This window comes from Delphinapterus leucas, chromosome 1 (assembly GCF_059928025.1).
Source record: "Delphinapterus leucas isolate spDelLeu-1000000601 "Yukka" chromosome 1, BTC_Dleu_Yukka2, whole genome shotgun sequence".
Taxonomy (NCBI): domain Eukaryota; kingdom Metazoa; phylum Chordata; class Mammalia; order Artiodactyla; family Monodontidae; genus Delphinapterus; species Delphinapterus leucas.
In genome coordinates, this window is record NC_143129.1 from 68,638,096 (window position 1) to 68,644,962 (window position 6,867).

Sequence of the window (6,867 nt, forward strand, 5' to 3'; positions counted from 1 at the left end):
CCAAGTTTTTGTCGCCATTCCTGTATTTATTTATATGTGACTTTGATTTCTCTCTGCCACGGAGAGGCTACAGTGGAACTGTGGAGCTCTCAATATATAAAATATAGTATGACAATCGCATCTTTGAAGTGTAATTATGGCGGACAACCAAAGACCAAGACCAAAGAGGTCTAATCGATGGAGAGCAGTCAATTCAAATATTGGGAGAGAGGTAGATATTAGGATTTTTTGTTTGTTTTTACGCACAATTCTTTTTGTGTATAAAGTTAACATTTTTAGAGCAAGTGTGACATCTTAGCTCAAATTGATTGACATTCCCATCTTTTCTGAGAAAATGGCTGGTTCAAATGGAAAGGTGAGGGAGTCAGGAAGGAGAAGAGTACGAGGGGCACTGCTGACAGCTCACCTTCTTATAAAAAAAGTATTGATACAGGTTATGAGATAACCAGAGAGGAATATTATGCTAGGGTTTTAGGCTCTGAGAGCCCCACTGTTCTCATGCAGCTTTGATTAGGTTTTCCCTGGGAAGAGCCCAACCAACAGTGTCCCACCTGAATTCTTGACTTTGAACCCACAGCCCCATGATCTCAATTATTGTCACAGGCCCACCTTTGTAGAAGTCCACAACTGCTAACACGACTTACTCATAGCAAAAAAGTGCTGGGGTCAGCACAATACACTGCAGACATTCATGTTTGTGGTTAAGTCGCATCACTTGTCTCTGCCTGAGTTTCCTCATCTTCAGAAAGAGGGGGTTGAGCTAGTTATTGTCTGAGCTTCCCCTCACCTCTATCATTCAGTGATTCCTTTCTCTGTAAGCCTTTGGCTTAGTCTGAATGGGGAGTGACTGAAGCTAGTCTTTGAAATGGTGCATGGCTTTGGTACTTAGGTAGGATGGATATCTATTAGTAAGTGGTTAACAATTATGAACAGAACACCCATGGCATCAACATGATAGTTCTTTAATGTGATTGGTCTGACTTCATCTTTCCTTCTGTTGAATTTTTGCAATATACAAACCATAGGGATTCCAAAGAGCCCAAGTCCCACAAAATACCTCTTGAACTGTAGTGTCTGCTGGTTAATACACATTTCTGACCTTCAGTACAGACTCCATGGCCCTCAGACAGCATAGCTACTGGCCCCCATTGCTCCATCTCTCAGGGACTGTGGTAGATTGAATTAATGGTCTTGCTTCTTTGTGTTTCTGTGGTAGTACACCCTGCTGTTACATAGCACACCTTGCTGAGGTCTCAGTTGTGCAGAATGTACTTCAATGCCCCTTCACTTGGCATGGCCATGTGACATGCTTTGGCCGATTGAATGTAGGTGGAAGTGACTACATGTGAGTCCTGAACATGGGTCCTAGAAGGTCTCACATATTCTCACTTATCTCTCTGGTAGCTTTTGTCCTCTGCCATGATAAAATCATGCCTAGTTAGTCACTGCCCCTCCAGCCTGGGCTCCAGAATGAGACCTGTGCTGCACAGCCATCCTGTGAACATGAGAAGAGGTCACTGTTTTGTTTTAAGCTATTCAGTCCTCAGGAGGCTGGTTAGGTAGCATTTTTGTGGTGAAAGCTAATTGAGACAGTGACAACAGGCAGCCTTGGACTTAGAGCTCCCATCATTGGCCCTCATGGGGATGCTCTGAGGCAGGGGAAGGGAGAGTTGCCATTTCATGGTGGAAATCCTCAGATATGTGGACAAGGGAATCCGAGATTGAGAGCGGAGAAATAAAGAACCAAATGGGGGGAGGGCATGCAACTGCTGGCTGTATCTTTCTCTTCCCTGGGATTCTGGCACTTCAGAGGAAGATCAAGATATGACCTCTACTTTCATATTCCCAGTAAAGCCTGAAACTATTCCTGGGAGATCTTGATAAAATGGTAAGGGAAACCCTGCTCCGGACAGTTCTTGGAAGGGTTAAAAGGTTCCTGGAGAGGCAGTGTGTTGTTAGAGAAACTCAGAGGATTAAGGAACAGGTAGAGGTCTCTCTAGAAAAAAAGCAAAGAGAATTGTAGTACTGAGTGTAGTACAGTAGTCCCCCCTTGTTCGCAGGGGACATGATCTAAGACCCCCAGTGGCTGCTTGAAACCACAGTACTGAATCATTTTCTGTTCATGTCTTCCACCCACAAATTTAATACCTTTTCCATCTTAACTGAGCACTTATCATACACTGTGACCATAATTTTTGCAGTTTGAGGTGCAGCAGCAAAACTAGCATGGGTTTTGTCCTTCATTCCAATTTCATGAATAGAAGATTCGTTCTTACCATATCTTAGCAACCTCAGCATATGATTTTTTTACTTTCCTTATTGAGTTGAGAACTTTCACCTTTTCACTTAAAGGAAGCACTTTGTGATTTCTCTTTGGCATATCCAAATTACCAGCATCACTACTCTTGCACTTTGGAGCCATTATTAAGTAAAATAAGTACCACTTGACACAAGCACTGAGATACTGAGACAAATCAGTCTGATAATTGAAATGGCTACTAAGTGACTAATGGGCAGGATATGCTGGACAAAGGGATAATTCACTGTCCCAGGCAAGATGGAGGGTGATGGTGCAAGAATTCATCATGCTACTCAGAACAGTGCACAATTTAAAACTTATGAGTTATTTCCGGAGTTTTCCATTTAATATTTTCAGACCATGGTAGACTATGGGTAACTAAAACTGTGGAAAGTGAAACCATGGATAAGGGGGGCATACTGTACAGACTACAAACAGACTCCCAAATGTATAAAGGCTCAAACAATAGAAATTTATCTTTCATTTATGTAACAGTCCTCTGTGGGTGTTCCTGGTCCACAGGTGACTCTCCTCCATGCTGTGATTTAGAGACCCATGTTCCTTCCATCTTGTGGCTCTGCCACACCCTCAGGCCTTGTGATTTTCTTCATCCATCAGAGTGAAGAGGAAAGAGAAAATGGAGAATGTACACCCCCCTTTTTTTTTTTAGCCCTAAAGTGACACACATCTCTTTGGATAGCTCACTGTGTTCCTGAGCTATGACCTTCACAAGTATTTCTCAGTTTTTTCCTCCTTCCCCGTTAACTGAGACACGATGAAGAAGTTGGACTTGGTTTTTTCCCTGCCTCCAAGTCATTTAGGCTCTGGTAAAACACGAGTTGGTTAAGTTCTGTTAAAATAAGTTTTCCTTAAAAGCAGGCTTTTGTTAAGGAGAATAGAGTACACTGGGCTTATTTAAAAATGGTTAATTTTCCCCTTCCCCTTCTGGATATATGAAGGGATTTTTCTCCCATATTCACCCTGAGAACCTGGTGAGGCTCCTGGACATAAAACTCAGGAAAGTGTGAGGGCTCCCAGGCAAATTTATCTCTTAAGCTAGTCGGGGCCCAGTCGCCAATAATTAGTCAATTGCCCTTTACATGTTCCTGCAAGGCTCCAGCTGCAGCTTCTGCTCCTAATAAACTATAATCCTCCATATTTGTCTGTCTCTCCAGTTTTCGGGATAGCAGTTTGTCCTGTAACCTCAATTCCCTGATGTATCTAAGACTTGTTGATTTTCAGTTTGTTCAGCTTTTTTTTTTTTTTTTTCTTTTTGTGAAGATAGGAGGGATGACTTCCAAGCTCTTCACATGTCAGACTGGCTAGGGCTTCTTTAAATAGGGAAGCTACTTATCTTTAACTTGCAGATAAGGCTATGGCAAATCTCCTACTTTACCTTTATCCTCAGAGATGACACAATTCAATAGCTAGCTTCCTTTACACCAGTGGAGTTGAGCTCAGTACAGCCCATTCATGCTGGTTCTTCTTACCTCTCAGTGTATATGTTATGTCTACAACCCTCTCTCATTCTCTTCTATAATATTCATTTATTGCTCCTAGTCTCAGCCTCTGAGGTGACACAAAACAAATCTAACATAACAGCCTTGTCGATATTTAAAAATTTCTGTTTTGTTCCTTCAAATCTCCCCTAAATGTTCCTGTTTTCTTCAATAGCTCCTCATAGGGCATGGTTTCATGCCCTATGTCCTTTGAGATTACTTATGCCCCTTGTCCTTTGAGATTACTTATGATCTATTGTAGTTCAGGATTTTCCTGAGATCTTAGTAATACCATAATCCTCAAAGTAATTTTCCCACATATATTTTTGTGTGTATTTAGTTTTCTCTTCTTTCTACACTCAGAAGAGTCTTTTTACTGGAAAGGAAAAAGCAAACTAGTTCTTTGGCAGAAAACAAATTCTTCCCTAGCAGTGAACGCTAGGTCAGTTTCTCATGTGTCTTGTATAAGGGAAACTGAATGATATAATACTGTCCTCAACAACATTGTTTGAGAAAATGTAGTCTCAAAATTCAAATAATGTAGCTGTCAGCTTTTGCTGCACAATGGGATGTGAGTGGACATATGTGAGCAGAGAAATGACCTGTGCTTGCACAGTGGGGCTTGCCTCTGATACTCCAATGGTTGGCTATGAAGAGTTTTCCCTGGGTAGCTGCTCCTTGAGCCTGGTCTCTGGACCACATGTGGATCTGACCTTAACTCAACCCACAGCCTGGAACCAAGCCCAACCAATTCACTGCTTGAAGCAGAGCTGCCAGTGGAGCCCAGCCTAGATCATCTGATCCATAGTTGGCCTAAAGACCAGTGAACATGAAAATAAATACTTTTTAATATAAACCACTAGGTTTTGGGAGATGGGACCAAGCTGATCACTTGAGCATAAGAGGCGAGCCCCACTGTGTAAGTACATGTCAATCCTCTGCTCATATTATAACCACTAACATACTGTTGGTCAAAGCAAGTCACATGGCCAGGCCCGAAGTCAAGAGCTGGAGAAATACTCTCTCTCCACCATGAGGCCATGGTAGGAGTGTTGTCTCAGTCTGCCCAGGCTACCTTAACAAAATGCCATCGATTGGGTGGCTTAAACAGCAGTCATTTATTTCTCACAGTTCTGGAGTCTGGGAAGTCCAAGATCAAGGTGCTGGCAAGGTAGGTTTCATTCTGAAGCCTCTTCTCTTGGCCTGTAGGAGACCGCCATCTCACTGTGTGTTCCCATGCACTTTCTTCAGTGCTACATGTGGAAAGAGAGTGAGAATTCCTTCTCTCTTCCTCTTCCTATAAGGCCACCAATCCTATTGGATTAGGGACCCACTTTTTTTTTTTTTTTTTTTTTTTGCGTTACGTGGGCCTCTCACTGTTGTGGCCTCTCCCGTTGCGGAGCACAGGCTCCGGACGCGCAGGCTCAGTGGCCATGGCTCACGGGCCCAGCCGCTCCGCGGCATGTGGGATCTTCCCGCACCAGGGCACGAACCCGTGTCCCCTGCATCGGCAGGCGGACTCTCAACCACTGCGCCACCAGGGAAGCCCTAGGGACCCACTCTTACAACCTCGTTTAAACGTAATTACCTCCCAAAGACCCCATGTCCAAATAAAGTCATGTTGAGGGGCAAGGCTTCAATATATGAATTTTTAGAGGGCAATTCAGTCCATAGTAGGTGTCACTGTATAATACTACCACAAGGGATAAATAATTGGAAACAATAATTCAATCTGCAAAATTATTCATGACCCTCCCTTGTGCAAAATATACTCACACCCATTCCAAGATCCATCCCCACCCCCAAGTCTCATCTAATCACAGCATCAGCTCAAAGTCCAGATTTTCATGACTACATCAGGTCTGCTTGATCAGGAGACCTGTGACCTAAGAAGGCAAGTTACCCTCCTCCCCAGCTCTGCACACCCTGTATAGAAAGAGAGCACAGGGACAGGATAACCACAATGAACACTTTGATTTGAAAGAGGCTGAGCAGTCTTTTTTTTTTTTTTTTTTTTTGCGGTTTGCGGGCGTCTCACTGTTGTGGCCTCTCCCGGCCATGGCTCACGGGCCCAGCCGCTCCGCAGCATGTGGGATCCTGCCGGACCGGGGCACGAACCCGTGTCCCCTGCATCGGCAGGCGGACTCTCAACCACTGCGCCACCAGGGAAGCCCTGAGCAGTCATATTTATAGCAATTCTGAAAGCCCAGTAGGCAAGTGTTGTCAGGTTTCACTGTCCTGGGGGGTTGGGAATGTCTCTTGGTTAGGCCCTGGGTCTGCTCCTGGGAGCGACTCCGAAGCTCATGTCCTTTACCACTATGGCTCCACACTCTGGGAGGTCCTTCACTTTCCATCATTCTCCTTAGCCTCTTCTGAAGAGGCCATAGGGGAGCATGCCCATCTTGGTGGCAGAGTGGCCTTCTCAACCTGCTCCCTGCCTCTCTAAAATATAGAGGCTCACAGATCCTTATTCATTGTGAACACCCTCAGGGTTGTTTTTTTTTGTTTTTATACTCTGGGTTTGTGAGGCACCTTTTGCAAACACAGCCCTCCTAAAAACTTTGTGAATTTTCTAAGTATTTGATTACAATCTGCATCATGTGTCCAAAGACACACCTACCACTCTTTGGGGGATAAGCGCTCTCTCTCTCTCTCTCTCTCTCTCTCTCTCTCTCTCTCTCTCTCTCTCGACACACTTAAGGAAATGTGGGGCACTTCAGGCTTCTGGGCCAAGCTTTTTGATATTTCTAGTGGTCCCTTTGTGTAGTTGGAAGGATCTGCTCTGTGATACTTTAGTCCTTTCCAAGGTCTTAAAAAGAGCCATACTTTTGATTTGGTCTTTTTCTCGAGTCCGTGTTTTAATAGCCACTCCTGTGATTTGATGGGAAATAGTTTCGTTTTCCCTACTCTGCAATTTCTGTGATCTCTGTATTCCCTCTAATCTCTGCTTGAAATCTGGCCAGTTTTTTCTCAGCTCATTTCGTAGCTGTCTTTACTCTAGTACTTTATCGAATGTAACTAGTAACAGCTAGTCCACAGCCAACAGTCTGCCTTAAAACTTTGTCTTCA